Genomic DNA, 15,487 nt, shown 5'->3' on the forward strand with positions numbered 1-15,487 from the left:
CCCTCCCCCCTCCAACCTCAGCCAGCCTCTAGCTCACCCTCTTTCTTGTTCCTCCAACCAGACGCTAAGGCTGTTGTACTCTGAGGAGGGTATGGAGCAGAGCTTCTGGGTCCAGGCCTCACTGAGGACTCTAACCCTTTCCCATGCAGGCCCCACCATGTTTGCCTCTTATGGGGTTTGCATGTTTCCATGCTACCTGGTTTCTCTAGAAAGCTCTATCTTTCCCATATCAATGCCTGACTTAAAAACTTCCCAGAGCACCCCTCTGACAAATAGTAAGTCCAGACCCAGGGCCTTCAAGGCTGGGGGCTCAGCATAACCCTGCTGGGTTCATGAGCAAGACCTCAACAGAGTTCTTGGCCCTTAAAGTAAAGTCTCAACTCCCTTCTGTCTGGCCCTGCCTGCTTCTCCACACTCTTCTCTTCCCATCAGTCCTACTGTTCCTTTCCTGGGAGCTCAAGCCACCCTTAACTTGTCTGGGTTCTCCAACAAAGCATGGGTTTTTCCCAGGCTGGCCTCTCTGCCCAAATCACTGTCTGTTCTCTGAGGTTCCCTCCTAACCGAGCTCACCCCTACTTCTGGCCTAAGCCTGCCTGTCATTTCCTCAGTAATGCCTCTCCTAATCCTTCAGAATAGGCTGGAGTCTCCAGAGGTGCTCTCTCAGACTCCAAGCCTTTGCACATGCTGTTTCTTCTGCCAGGAATACCCCTGCCTCCATCCTCTGAAGCCTAGTGCCTGTCCAGTTCCTGCCAAGTAGCAGCATCTTTATTTCCCTTTAACAGATGAGGAACCAGAGGCTCAAAGAGGTCAAGTAACCTGTTCAAAGCCACACAACTTTGTGCCAGGATGTGATAGTGATGAGTGGCAAAATCCTGTGCCAGCTATACGTTCTTAGGAACATCACTTGGCTTCTCTGTGCTTTGTGAATTCCACAGTGAAATGGGGGCACTCATTGCACAAGGTTGGTGTGAGGCTTACAGAAAAGCTGTACTGTGTGACCTGCATTCCTTCTGTCCCCAGGCCAATTATTGGCTTTCACATGGCCTCTGCAGCATATTCAACACTCATTCATTCATATATCAGAACCGTCCAATGCCTGCTGGGTGCCCTGCCCGGTGCAGGCCTCGGAAATAAATCAGTCACAGCTCCTGCCCCAAGGCACTGGGAGAGGGGAGGGGTGGGAGCGACTGCAGATACACAACCACTCAGGGGTGTGTGTGTGTGTTGTCCTCTCACACCACTGCTGACTTATTTTTAAAACTGACAATTATTTTCCTCTCCACGGACGGGCTCTGGGAAGGGGAAAATGTTGAAGAGGATCTGCTCTTTATTTCAAAAACTTATTTTTCACCGCTTAAATATGAGTATTTCACAGCATCCAATGGTCACCTCCTCGAGCTAAGCTCTAGAAGCTGGGGAGCGGGAGTCCTTGAGGGCCGTTTCCCCCTACTCCCAAGGGCTCCACTATTTCTGGGGACTCCACTGCCCGGGATAACCCACTTCGTTTCCATCCTGCTTCTTTTTTCCTCCCCCGACTCCTGTTCCTATGACTTCCCGACTCCTCCTTTCAAAGCAGTCCCCACGCCCCGTCCCAGGCAAACCAGTTCTCCCCACTTCTCCCTCCATCCGGGTTCCCAGGTTAGCCTCTAGCGGGGTCAGCTCTAGTAAACCCCGACTGCCACCCTCTCCATTGTCCTCCCTCCAGCCGCACCTCTCCACTGTGAGCCCCGCCCTCTCGAGGTAGAGCACTCGTTCCGCAGAGCGCCGCTCCTTTTCCACCCTGCGATTGGCTCCTGCGGCCCGACGGCGCGGGGCCAGGGGCGGTGATCTGGAGCGCGCCCCGCCCCTTGCCCCTGGCCCGGCGAGGGGGCGGGGCCGAGGGCTGACTCCGCCCTGTCAGGGCGGGGCCGCGCTGGCCGGCGCTCGCGTGCTGGGCGGTGCTGCCTCGGCTTGGCTCAGCTGGGCTCGGGCTCCGGCTGCCGCTTCTGTGGGGGTGGGCGGTGGGATGACAGCGCCCGCGGCACGGAGCTGAGCGAGCCGCGAGCGAGTCGAGGGAAGAGAAGGAAGTGGAGCCGTCGCCCGGAGCTCTGTAGTCAGCCGCCACGCTGAGTCCGGACCTGAGAAGACTTCCTCGCCTGACTCCGGCCGCCGCGGCTCCGCGCCCCTAGCCGGAGCCCTGCCCCGCCTGCCCTACCTCTGGGTTCCGCGCTGGGACGCTCCCGGCCCCGCGGTCCAGGGCTTTGTGGGCGGGACGCCACGAACCCCCAGCTCTGATCCAGCGCACCAGGGCGGACGCTCGTGGCCCACCATAAGTGTCCGTGGTTGCGGGCTCGTCCCAGTCCCTCCACAGTGTGTGTGGGATCCCGCAGCCTTCCGCCCGGGGTTGGTACAGGTACCCCAAGCCCTGCGCCCCCACTGCCTAGTGCAAAGGAGCCTGGACGCCCCCAGCTTCTGGTTCCCCGAGACCCGAAGCCTCAGCTCCCTTCGACCCGGTGGTTCGGACTTGGGACCGTGCGAGCGCACACGAAGCCTCGGCCAGCGTCAGCGTCCGGTGAGAGGTCCCAGACCTGCAGCCAGTCGGACTGAACTGCACCGGGCTGGTGCTGCGAGCCCGAGCTGCCACCTTCTTAACGCCCCAGGCGAGGGTCTCCGCGCGTGCCCGGAAGAGAACACACAGGGGCCCCTTCTGCCCCGGCCGCGGGCGAGAGCCGAGAGCTGCAGGTGAGAGAGCCCGGATGCTGGGCACGGGCGGCCTTCGACCCGGTCCGCGCAGCGCCGGGGCCAGCTGCGGGCGTGTACGGGGCACAAGCTGAGGCTGGGACTGGCTAGGAGCGGGTGCGGAAAAAGGACGGGGGAAGGGAGAAAACGGGCACTTATTGAGCGCCCATTGTGTGCGGGTCTGCGCCCCACCCTTGCGCGAATGGTCCCTCATTTAAGGCTCGCTACTACTCGGGAGATAAAAGGTGTGTATTATTATATGCGATTCCATGGGGACTAAGGCTCAACGGGGGTCGAGTGACCCTGCTCTTTTCACTTTCGGGGTTGAGACTGGCGAGTAGGTTTAGGGTGGAGAGGAAAAGAAGCAGAGAGAAGAGAAAAAGAAAGGAAGTGGATTTCCGCCAGGCAGGAGAGGGTGAGAGGTCAAGACGCGGCCACTGGGGCATCCTGGAGCTGCTCCTGAGGCTGGGGAGGTGCTTCCCCTGGCCTCCTTCCCTCCCACTCCGTGGCCATGCCACCTCCCAGGAAAGGTGCCCTAGAGTTGAGGGGAGAGGTGGGAAGCTTCCCAGTTCCAAAGCTTCCCTTCCTGGGGCCCCTGCCCAGGCATGCCAGACACCTGAGTCTCTACGGCACTCTGGAGTCCCCAGACACCGCTTATATGTGGGGGAAACTCAGTGTAGAGGTCACCAAGTTAGAACCCATCAGAACCGGAGATAATGAGACCTCTCAGCAGTCACCCAGTTTGCATCCTTCACATTATTAACAGGGACCCTGAGGCCTGGAGGACCAGGGTGCCAATTCTGAGGTCCTAAAGCAAGCGAGTGGTGGAGGCAGAAGTACACCTCAGCAAACCTTGCCAAACATCCTGGAAGGTATCTACTCCCTCTCCCTGGTGAGCATCTTCAGGATAGGTGGCTGGGGTTTTCCCACCCTTGATGTGAGGTCAGGGTGACTGTGTATGAAGTTGCTGTGAGATTCTGTGTGGTCAGTGCTGGGGCCTGAGATATGCCAGCAGCCCCATAGCCTTTGGCCCAAACTCAGTGTCTGACCTTATCTTGTCCTGAACAGGGAAACCTGCAAGACACCCCTGGCCAGGATGGGAGGGGCTTGCTCAAGGCTGGGGCTGCCAGGGCTGCGGGCACAGTTCCAGGTGTCTGGATTCCCAGGCAGGGGCTCTTCTGCTGCCCCCTGGGGCCATGCTGGGAGAGTGGTGTTGTGAAAGAGTGCTTGGCATGGACTCTGTAGGGCTCTTGGTGTGGGTGGGGAGCGGGAGGGATGTGGCCTTGGTTTTAGCCCTGTGGCCTTGGCTGGGACTCCTTAACCCCTGTTGTGCCTAGTTTCCTAGAGTCTGGGGGAAACCACCTGGGAAAGCCCTTGGGAGGTAGAGCAAGGTGGAGAGGTCAGGCGAAGGCTGGGAGCTCAGTCCCCGTGGTGGAGGGATTGGCGAAACTGGAGGAGAAAGTAACTTAAGGGGCTTAGGACCCTACCTCCCCCTGTCCTTGGGGATTCAAATTCTCATAATAATCCCCACATATAAACAAAGCTCGTCTTTGATGAGATAATTTCACACTGTGATCTCATTTCATGGTGTGGTGAAAAGAACCTGGAACCTGGAGTGAGGCAGAAGAGGGTTGGAGCCACCTGGGACCTCTAAGATGCGTCCAGGGCTCCAAGCCTCATCCGTAGAATGGGGTCAAGGCAGGCTGTGTGTTAGATAATGGGTCAGATAATGGGGCCATTACATCCGGCAAACTGTCAAGTGCTAAAGAATTTTTTGTTTTGTGTTTGCCAAGACTGGGTTTGTTACCGATGGCTACCTTGTGTAGGAAACTGAGGCTCAGGGAGGTGAAACCAGTTGCTTGGGCCTTTGAGTTTGCTTCAGGAAACGGGACAGCATACCAGGTACCCTGGATGTTACCCAAATGGAAAAGGCAGCATGGCAACCAGCTCACAACTGGGTGGGCTAAGTGGAACGGCAGGCAGCGATAAGTCAGCTAGGTGGGCAGGGATCTGCTCTGCCTCCCACAGGCCATGTGGCATTGGGCAAAGCACTTCACTCCCCAGAGCCCTAGCTACCTCTCTGTAAATTAGTGAAGATTAAATGAGATTAAAATATACAGTGCTTGGTTCACAAACCTCAGTTTAGGACTTTTTTATGCGTTAGGCTCCCCTGTGCTGCCTTCTTGCCCCCCACCCCCACCCCACCTCTAGAATCTGCTTGATCCTAGCAAGGGGCTCTGGATTCTGACCCCCCCAGCTCAGGGCTGTTGGCTTCCTGCAGGGTTAGGGGGAGCTGGTGTTAATTCCCTCTGGCCCATTGTCTGGCCTCTGTAGGCACAAAGATTCAGTGAATAATTTATGGCTTCCTTTACCGTGTGGGGAGGCAGGCTCAGGGAAATTGCTTAGTACTCAGCTGAACCTCTGGAGCCCACCAGAGAAGGTGGGTGGGTCCTATCAGTACTGTATGAAGTCTTGATGGGGAGAGGGAACATGACAGGACAAAAGTGACCTATAGTCAATGCTGGCTCTCCTTTTAGGGGCAAGGTAAACCCACAGGAAATAATGGAAACCAAGCTAGATGAACTAAGAGCAAGCTGTAGGCCTCTGATTGCAAATAGGCGGTGAGGAATGGCAGGGAGAGGCCCTTGAAGACTGGAGTAACTGGAAAGCCTCATCAAGGAGGAGGGTGTCTGGGCCGGGGCTGGAGGCTAAGTGCTGTAGAGAATAGGGGTCCTGACATCCATTCAGGGTTGAACCCTGGTTGTGCCGCTTGCTCACTGTGAGAATGTGAGCAAGACATCTGATCCTGCTAGGCCTCTGGTTCCTTCTCCATAAAATGAGGGTAGTTATGGGTGACCGAGCTGTCATAGGTAAAGCACAGAGCATAATAGGTATTTAGCAAAAGGTGCTTCATCATGAATGTGGGCTGATGGCAAGGGGAGGCGGGATGGTGTAGTAGGCAGAGGTTGGGGAGAACTTTAGAGTTTGGGGGGGTCAGTGAGGTATGGAGAAGAGGGGTGACCAGATTGAGTGCCTTGAATATCAGACAGTTTTTACATTTTATGTGAAATGTTCAGAAGCATCATGGAGTCCCCATTTAAAACCCTCTGTGGTTCCTTCTTGCCCTACAAGATGAAGACCAGGCCCCTTTGTTGTACATACAAGGCCTAGCCACTGCGTGGATCCCTGGCTTGTTGCTCATTACTGTCTCCCAAGCACCTCATGTGTGGCCCTGTTGCTGTCCCTTTGCTTAGTGGGGGTTCTGTCATCCCTGCATCTTCTCTGCTCACCTCTGCATCTGTCGAGGCCCAGGGGAGGTCATAAATTTCCCCAGAAACATTCTTGGATTACACAATCCTCTGGTTATTATACCTCCTCTGAATCTTTAACACTTCACAGTAATAGTAACAAATAATGCCTACCATTACATCACATTTTACAGTTTGTAAAATGCATCCACATATTCACTTAATAACACTGTGATGATATTAACAATAGCTAATACTTGAGTACTTATTATGAGCCAGATGTGTGTTAAGTGCTTTACCAAAATACTCATTCACAACTCTGGGAGGTGGCTACTGTTATCCCCTAGAAACTGGGGCTCAAGAGAGGTACACGTCTTGTTCAAGGTCACCAGATAGACATTGGGAAGTGAGGCATCAAGCCCATGCTCTTATCTGCTAAAGAACAGACAGCTTGACAGCCTTTAGATGTTCTTTCTCCTCAACTTCACCCAAGTACCTCAAGAGCACACTGTGCATGTAAAAGGCTTGGAAATAAGCTGCATTTTCAAGGCTAAGGAGGAGGAATGCTGGAGTAAGCCTGGGGCTCAGGAAGGAACCCTCGGCTGGGCATCCAGGGCCCTGCACTGGCTGGTTGTATGACCTGGGGTGAATCAGCTCTTCTCTGTTTTGTTGTGTCTTTGGTGAGTGGGGTGGTGTCCAAGTTTCTAGAGCCCCAGCCTTCTACAGTGAGTGTCCTTTGTGACCCTGGCAGATAGAGGAGGAGACCACAGCATCAAGGCCAGAGGATGTGGTATGACGGGCGGCTGTGATTCTTGGCTAGGCCACTGTCTGGGCCAATGGGCTCTGTAGTTAGCTACTTCCTCCCCTGAAGGAAGGTGGCAGCCCGTGCTGCTGGCAACATGGTCATTAGCTGGGTGGAGAAGACCCTGTGATTGGGAGCTGGCTGGACCAGGCCAGGTTGGCAGGGCAGGGACAGTCTTGCCCAGCCTTCACGGGCTCACTGGCAGGGCAGCTGCTTCTCCCTCCTTTGCAGTCTTGAGGGCAGTGGCAAGTGCCCACTGGGCATCAGAGCTTTGTAGTCCGAGGCCTGTGCTTCCTGTTGCGGTGACTGTAGTAGTGGAGCAGTGAGGCATCTATCCAGGCCTGACGATGCCTCCTCGAAGCTTCCAGGACTCCTCTGCAGCTCAGCAGCCCTCTCACACTGACTGTGGTCTATGGAGTAGGGCTGTGGAGGTCTGCTCCCTCGCCAGCCTGTGAGAACTAGATTCTCTGCCACCCCATTCCTTCCCTTAACAGAGTGTCTGGCACAAAGTGGCAACACCCCCAGCAGGGGAAGCAGTGCGAGCCTCCCCTGAGGCAAGTTGCTCAACCTTCGTACCTCTTTTCCCTCCCTGTAAAATGGGGCTGATGATAGCAGTGCTGAGGCAGTTAAATGAGATGACGGGAATGAGGCACAGCCAGGCTTGGCGCACAGGTGGATCCTCTGCTAGCCTGAGTCCATCCACTTGCCCATCCCCTCGGCAGCCTCATGAACGAATGACTCAGTGAGAAGCTGATTGAAGAGTCCAGTCAGTGGTGAGGGTGTGCCTGGTGGCAGGGAGGATGGCCCAGAAGGGGACATTTTGTTGCCTGCAAGGACTCTGTGTCAGACAGAATTTGCAGAACCGTGATTCCACGGCTCCCCAGTGAGTGAGCAAACAGCTGTCGGACGTGGAGGGCCCTGAGCAAAGTTCAGGGCAGGGAACAGGATCACTTTGTCCAGGCACCTGGTTCTTCTCAGGTCTTAGCAGTGACCCAGTTGGGAGGAGCCATCTGGGTCCAGAGATAGCAGATGCTCACAGAGAATGAGTCCTTCCTTAAAGGGAAGCAGCATTCTCTTGGTCTCTGGCCCCCTTGCACTCATATCCAAAGTGTAGCTTGACTGGAGATGTTTGGGCTGGGGGGGGAACCAGACATTAAGCTAATAAACACATGGATCCAAAACTTCCAAATTGCAAAGAGGGCGCTCCTGAAGTGGGGTGGGGGTGGGGTGGGAGTGGGGTTGGGTCTCCTCCAGTCTGTGAATGGTGGTGTGGTATAGGGTCATGCTCAGACCACAGTCTGGATGCACACACTTACTAGCCATGTGTCTTGGCAAGTGACTTAACCTCTTAGGGCCTCAGTTTCTCCATCTGTAAAGGGAGGACAATTACAGCACCCACTTCATAAGGTTGTGGTGAGGATTCAGTGAATTGTACATGTAAAATCTCAGCACATAATAAGCACTTAATGCATGTTAGCTGTTAGCTGTACCTCTAGCACCCAGCAGAGTCTGAAAATGCACAGGTGCTCTGGAAGGGCGCATGGAATGAAACCCAGACAAAGGGCAGCTGCTCTGTGCAGTGAGTCAATGAATGGCCTGGTAGAAGAGGAGGATACAGCAGTGAAACAGAATGTGGCTGGGAAGGTCAGGGGCTGGGGTGGTCCAGTGCTGGATGGGGAGGGAGTCAGGAAAGGCTTCTGGGAGGTGGTGCTCCCAGAGCTGAGCTTGTGTCATTGAACACACACACATGCACTCATGTACATGCATGTACCCTTGCACTGCTGTGGGGTCAGGTCTAAGAATGAGCCAGGGATGAGTGATTCCTGTCCCAGAGTCGCCAGCTAGGGAGGGGTAGAGCTTGGGCAGACTCCAGGTCTGCCTGCTTCATAGGCCTTCCTCCTTCCACCACCCCACGCTGTCTCGCCATCTGTGACATTCTGCTTTGAGAGCACAAGGAAGGCAGGAAGGCAAGAGGGGAGGAAGTGTGGCTCAAGGTTTGAGAGTCCCAGCTCTTCCCAGGCCTGGGAGCAAATCTACAGAAAAGAGTAAATAGGCCTTGCTCGAGTTTTTTTTATCTCCTTTCTTCCAAGGCACACCCACCAGCAGAGGTGGTCTTCCAGCATGCCTGCAGCTGTTTAGCTTTGAATGTGTGGACTCTATTAAAATGTGCCATGAAGAGTTCATCTATCCTCCCACCCAGGAGGCTCAAAGGGAAACTTTTCTTCCACTGACAGGGGAACCAGGACCCCCCAAGTATATTAAAGGAGGTCACCCTGGAGACACTCTGAAGTCAGAGTCCCCTTGCACTGCCTGCACTCATGGCTGGCCAATGGGCCTTGGGGACATGGCCTTATCCCTTATATTTTGACTGTTTTTTGCTCCTTTTGTAAAATGCAGTCAGAGTAATAAAGCCCTTCTCTCCTTCAAGAGATGTGTGTAGGGAGCTTGTGAGGTGGAGAAGCTTTAGTGGATATCTGGGCCCGTGGCTCTCAAACATTGCTACATACACTAGAAGCATTTGGGAAATTAAAGAATCCTGCCTAGACCCACCCCACAATCTGGGGCAAGACCCAGGTGTCAGGTTTTAAAGCTCTCCAGGCTGCTGTCAATGTGCAGCTGGGATTGAGAACCCCCTGGCCACCCTCGGAGCATCCCCACATGGCACCTGCACACCCCTGACAAGGGCCTCACTGCTCCCAGGCTGCTCCCTCCCCTGGGGAACTGCTCTCCCTGGGACCTCGCTGCCTGGAGAAACTGAACTGTAAAGACTTGGCAGTTAGATAAGCCTGGGTTCCAGCAGTCCTCTGCTCCCTGCTTGGGTGTCTTCTGGGAGCATCAGTGTCTGCATCTGAAAAGGGGAATAACAATAGCTCTCTCTGAAAGGGTCATAAAGACCAACCAAGGCCATGCGTGGAAAGCACCAGCATAGTGCCTGACATGTTGGCAGTGCACAGCAGGTCACAGACCACAGACAGAGGCGGAGCTGGGCTGGACTCAGACCTCTGTGCTCCCCCCACAGTGCTCCTGCTACTGCCCAGCCACCTGAGGCTGGGTCTCTGAGATGGAGGCTGATTGGGGGAGGGATCAACACCCTATCCTGGGGCCCTTCCCTCTCTGAGAGATAAGGCAGCAGGCATTTTGTTTTACTTGGTTTTGTTTTAATGGCCAAAGTCAGGCTCTCCTTAACAATGCAGCCTTGTGTGAACCTGCTTGTTTTTCCAACCTTGACACCCAGCTGTGCTACCTGCTTGGGGCCCTTGTCCGACCTGGGAAAACTGAAGAATGTCAGAGGTATTTTTTCATTCTGGGAAGGGTAGTGGGGAGACATTGGGGGCCTCTGTTTGGTCCTCACTAATAATTGATAGCGCTTAAGTCAGCTGCCACTGTTGGAAGCCAGTTCCATACAATTATTTCAGGGTAGAACCCAGTATGGGTTTTAGAGGCAGAAAAACTTGATTTGAGTCCTGGCTTTGTCACTTACTGGCAGCATGACCCTCGGTGAGTCATTTTAGCTTTGTGAGCACTGATTTCTCTTGTAAAATGTATAAATAGGATCATCTTTGTGGGTTGTTCTAAGTGAATGAATGAAGTGCTTGGTGTGTAAAGCTCAGTGCCTACCATATAGTGAGGACTCAGAACCTGTGTTGTCCTCATGAGGAGCTGAAGGCTGCCTCCTGGCCCTCCCTTCCCTGGCCTGGTCCTACTCCTGGTGCTAGGCCCGCAGAGGCACCCCTGCACATTGCTATTCTGTAATCATTTGTTCCATGAGTATGGAGAGGAGGCTCCGAGGGCTGGTGTGGGGTGCGGGGTGGGGGGAGACTGCTGAAAGGGGATCATCCGCAGCACTGCTTGGTTTCCTCTGCTCAGGCTCAGCCAGAGAGGGTGTGTCAGGTGGGGTGAACTGCTCAGACAGTAAGGGTGTGGCAAACCAAAGGAGAGCACAGGCCCAGGGCTAGCAGGTACCCCAGCCGGGCTGAGGCTGCCAGGGGAGGAAGTGGTCAGCTGTAGGACAGGGGCTGCAGCCTGCAGTAGAGGGAACCAGTCTACCCAGGAGACCTACCAGGGGAACAAAACCTCAGCTATCTTTCTTCTTCCTCCGGCCTCCATTGGGTGAACCAGGGTCATGGAGCCCATGGTCAATGCAGGCCATTGAGGTCGGCCTCCGGGGCCCCCAGGCAGCATGGAGAGTGGGCCTGGAATGGGAGCCGAAGGCATTCCTTGCTCTGTTGGAACCATGGAGTCCACTGGGCTCCCTCTCCTTCTAATGTAGTTTAAGGGTCACCCGTTGTTACTTGAGCAGACCCCTTATGAAGGGGGTCTCAGCCCTCACCCCAAAGATGAACCAAAGCATTCCAATTGCCGTAGTCCTCAGAGAAGTTTGGGCATACCCATCTTTCCCTCTCTGCCTCACCAGAGGTGCCTTAGCACCCCTTTGAGATTGGTGCCCAGGCCCTTGCCCACCATGCCCTCCACTTCATTCAGCCCCACTCTTCCTGGTCCTTAGAGGACCTGGCTCTGAGTTTTCTCCAGCCTGACCGTCTGAACAATCTGTGTCCGTCCCTCCTTGTCAGCGGTGTGAACTAGGGCTTAGAACACCAGCTCTGAAACCAGACTTTCTCCTGAAATCCTGACTCTACCATGAGGTGGCTGGGGCCTCTTGTAAGATGCCCCTTTTAATCTCACTATGCCTTGCTTTCCTCATCTATGAAATGGGGATAACGGTACCTCATAGGGTTGCAGTGAGCACTGAATGAGGTGAATAAACATGAAGTGTTTGGGACAGTGTCTGGCGAGCAGGAAGTGCCTAGGAAACAACAGCCTTTGCCATTATCACAGGTAGCACAGTGGGAGCCCAAAACTCATGGTGTGGCTGGACCATTAGTGAGAGGACAGGGACTGTCACCACCCTCCGTCTAGACTCTGCTTCAGTGACAAAGTGATGATGGTTTCCTCCAGCCTTGCCACATTGTGGACGTTTACCTGTCAGCTCTTCACCCCTTCCGCCAGTCCGCCTCTGCAAACCATGGCCTGTGTGTGGTGACCCCTCTTGCTGTTAAACCTCAGTTTTCCCATCTGTGAAAGAAAGCAGTTGGGCTAGGGTTCCCAAGTTCTGCCCCTGAGTCTTTGCTGGGAGCTGGGAGGAGGAGGACTTCAGCTGTCCCTGCCATGAAGGCATGAAGGAGCCCCGAGGCTGGGGGTGGAGGGGAGTGGTCAGGGCACAGTCCCGGAGTCTTCCTCACAGGGCAGGCTGGACAGCCATGAGCAGGAGACAAGGGAAAACACCAGAGCTCAGAGGAGAATCAGGGAGGCTTCATGGAGAAGGGGACATTTGAAATGAGTCTTGAGGGTAGGCTAGGACCTCAAAATGGTAGATGGAAAGGTATTGTAGGAGAAGGGAAGTGGGCTGCAGCAAGGAACAGGGGCATGTAGCAAGCAGAGCATGCTGCCAGCACTCAAAGGGAGAATGGTATGGTGGGAAAACATTTGGCTTCTGGAATCAGACTTGGGTTTGGATCCTGGCTTAGTGTCTTGTTGTTTCTTTACTGTGGGCAAGGGGCTTTACTTCTCTAACCCTGTTTCACCCATCTGTGGAATGGGGGTAGGTCCTTACAGCACTGGGCAGTGACTTGCAAAGTGCTGAGTGTGGCTGGAGGAGCCAGGGTTCCTCTCCACCCCCTTACTGCAGAGAAGTCAGGGACCCTAAGGGGCCTGGTTTAGTTCATGCCTCCTCCCCCAAATTAGGTTGCACATGGCTTCTGGGGTGGCCTTGCCTTATCTCTCGAGTGGGGCAAAGGTCTCCAGCTGGGGTCAAGTGAGCTCAGGTGCACAGAGTAGTCCAGGGCTGGCCCTGGTGTAGCTGCTCCTTAGAAGCTGGGCAGCCATTGGCAGCTCTGGGGGTGGCACTGGGTCCCTGGAACGGTCCATGACACCCTGAGCTCAGGTGGCTCCCAGGAGCCTAAGAAAACGAGGTAAGGGGAATGTGGGGACAGGCCATGGAGGGGTTTCTGGGCCAACACTACAGGACCCTGTGTTGTAATACCTGGGGGTGGAATGTGGGGAGGACATGGGGTTTCTGCCAAGCAGAGAGCTGGAGGCATGTCCACACAGAGCATGTGTGGGGGTCACATTGCTTGAAAAACACCTGAGAGGTCCCTAGGGCCTAGCATCTTGGGGGCAGCTAGGCAGGCCTAGTATGCAGAGCTCTTTCTTATAGCTGGCCACCCCCGAGCACTCCCTCCTCCATGAGATGAGTGCTCATGGCCTCCCCACCGACTCACTCTAGGCATTTGAGAGAGGTGAGGTGCCCTTGGCTGGGTGCGGTAGTGCTTTGATCCTCAGAGGCGAGGTGTGTGGGCTTCCAAGTCAGTCCTGGCTTTGAAGCCCAGCTTTGACTCTTGACCAGAGCTTTGAAGATATTGGGCAAGTCACTTAACCTCTCTGAGCCAGAGTTGCTGACCTATAACATGAGAGCAACAACACTTTGTGTCCAGGTCTGTTTTGAGTTGAAATGACATAATGGATAAGATAACATCTTGTATTTTGGAGGCAACTCCACAACCACCCTCATCCTGCCCCCTTTCTCTGTGCTCTGTCCATTTTTAATGCTGCCATGGGAATTTCTTTCTTGTGTTAACTTAAATCCGTTAGGCTGCAACTGGAACCTTCTTGTTGAGGGCTCTGCAGAGGCAGACCGAGCCTGTCCTTTATATAAACGTGCCCCATTGGTACCTGCAGTAAGGGAGGCAGGGAATGGGGCAACCAGGTGTCGGTTTTTGCCTTGCGACTTGGGGGCCCAGCTGTCAGTGGCCAGCACCTGTGGACTGGCAAGGACTGGGGGTGGGTGCATCCGCTTGACTGTTCCTCTGTGTGCTTGGTCCATGCTCTGGAGGGATGAGTCTAGGGCAGTGGAGAGAGCCCTGGCCTGGATCCAGAAGGCCTGGGTCCCACTGCCCACTTGACCTCTTCTTGCTGTGTGGTCTGAAGCCAGTTAGCAGCCTCTCTGGGCCACAGTAAGTCTGTGAAGATGTCTGTGCCCCAGGGCCCCAGGTCTCTCCAGTGAAGATGTATGCAGTTCTGCCTGAAAACCCTTTTCCTGCCTCTCCCCAACCGGAGCCCCAGGCAACCTGGGAAGCCAGCAGATTAGGCTCTTGCTAGTGGCTGGTGGTGGTAGGCACTGAGTCTGCCTCTCAGACCAGGGCTCCCTAGGCAGGCAGTGAGTTCAAGGTTAGATGGGTGGGTGGGGTAGCACCTTCCTCAAACTAGGGATTTTGAGAGCCAGATCTCCTGTCACCCACCCAACTAAATGCATTCAACTAAGGGTCTGTCACTGCATTGAGTCCCTCCTTGGAGTACATCCTTTCCCACAGGAAGTCTGCTTTAATCCCTCATTTGTGAGTGGGAAACCAGAGGCTCAGGGAGATGAGACAACTGGCCTGAGGTCCCACAGCCTGTCAGCTCTCAATTCCACATGGCCCCCAGGCCCGGCCATGTCCTCTAGGCCCCCAGCAAGGGGGGAACCTGGGGAGGGGGAGCCAGATGGCCATGAGCAAGGCCGTTTCTGATCTGGGATGGGGCCCCATGGGTGGTGGTGGGGGTCAGCTGGGGTTCCTGGGCTGCGGGTCCCTTTCCCTGGGAAGAAGTTGGCCAAGGAAGGAAGGAGGTGGAGGGATCAGGAATCCAGGGGCCAGTTCTGAATGCCCCTGTGAACTTCAGTTTTGGTTTTATAGCAGAATCAAGACTTCTTGTTGGTTTCAGACACATAATAGTTTATCTTCATAAAGCATTTTGATACCCGTGATGTCACTGAATCTTGCCAGCAGCCTGTAAGAGGCAGCCTGGGACTTGTTTGGGAGGGCAGGGTGGGGGTGGGGTTAAACTCCCCTCCCCCCAGCTGTCTGCCTTCAGGCGAGTGAGCAAGTAACCAGCTAAGCCTCAGTGTGCCCATCTGTGAAGGGGACAGCCATTTCCCACGACAACTGGTTAGGAACAGCGGCCCTGCTAGCCATACACATTAGGTGAGATAAGGTAGCCTCTGGGACAGTGCCTGATGCAGTGCAGTAGTTTTGTGATTTTTATTATCAGCCTCACTTTGTAGATGGGAAGACAGCGCCTCAGAGAAGGAAAGTGACTTGCCTGAGGTCACGTGGTGATTTAGCTTATCCTCCAGACTTCCTGTCTGTGGCTTTTTCCTCCAGCACTTCGCTCTCTGTCTTCAAGTGACCTCACACCTCATTTATCCAGTCTTCAATGGATGGCACTGTCTGAAGAGGCCTGTGTCTCCCCACTACCTCCCCAGTGCCTAACAGCACTTGACTGGCACATAGTAGGTACTTTAGAAATGCATATGCTGTGCATGAATATGTTGATGAGCTGGCATAAAAATGTATAGAAGTATTTTTCCTGGCGGTGAAGTCTTGTGTCCCTGGGGCTCCCTCTGCTCCCTCTTCCCTTTAAAAACAACCCTTCAATAGTTTTGTTTGGAAATCGTGAAAAGGATAGCTCACTTCCTTTCCCTGCTCAGTGCCCACTCGGTAACCTCTCCGGGCTGGGCCTTGGGAACCTCGCTTTGCTGGGAGCGCAGACTGGCGGGCCCTGTGCTGAGTGGCCCCAGGCTGCTGCTCCTATTCAGCAGTGGTTTCTGGCTCTTCTCACCCTGAAACCTTCTTTCTGCTGCCCCCAACTTGCCTCTGGCTGCCCAGCACCTTTCTTCTCCCCTCTT

At 54.5% G+C, this 15,487-nt stretch overlaps 1 protein-coding gene across 4 annotated transcripts in view; it reads left to right on the forward strand.

Annotated features, from left to right (window-relative positions):
• The first annotated feature begins 1,922 nt into the window (after positions 1–1,922).
• The window catches only part of GDPD5 (glycerophosphodiester phosphodiesterase domain containing 5), a 77,289-nt gene continuing 63,724 nt past the window's right edge, over positions 1,923–15,487 (forward strand). For 2 of the 4 annotated variants that reach the window (XM_073216006.1, XM_017642387.3), the window contains exon 1: positions 1,923–2,721. The gene's annotated coding sequence lies outside the window, so the exon portion shown is untranslated. Of the gene's footprint in view, positions 2,722–3,484; positions 3,611–15,487 lie in introns of all 4 variants that reach the window. The other 2 variants (XM_073216004.1, XM_073216005.1) reach the window with 2 other exon arrangements.

The sequence above is a fragment of the Manis javanica genome, chromosome 11 (genome assembly GCF_040802235.1).
Source record: "Manis javanica isolate MJ-LG chromosome 11, MJ_LKY, whole genome shotgun sequence".
In the NCBI taxonomy this organism is placed as follows: domain Eukaryota; kingdom Metazoa; phylum Chordata; class Mammalia; order Pholidota; family Manidae; genus Manis; species Manis javanica.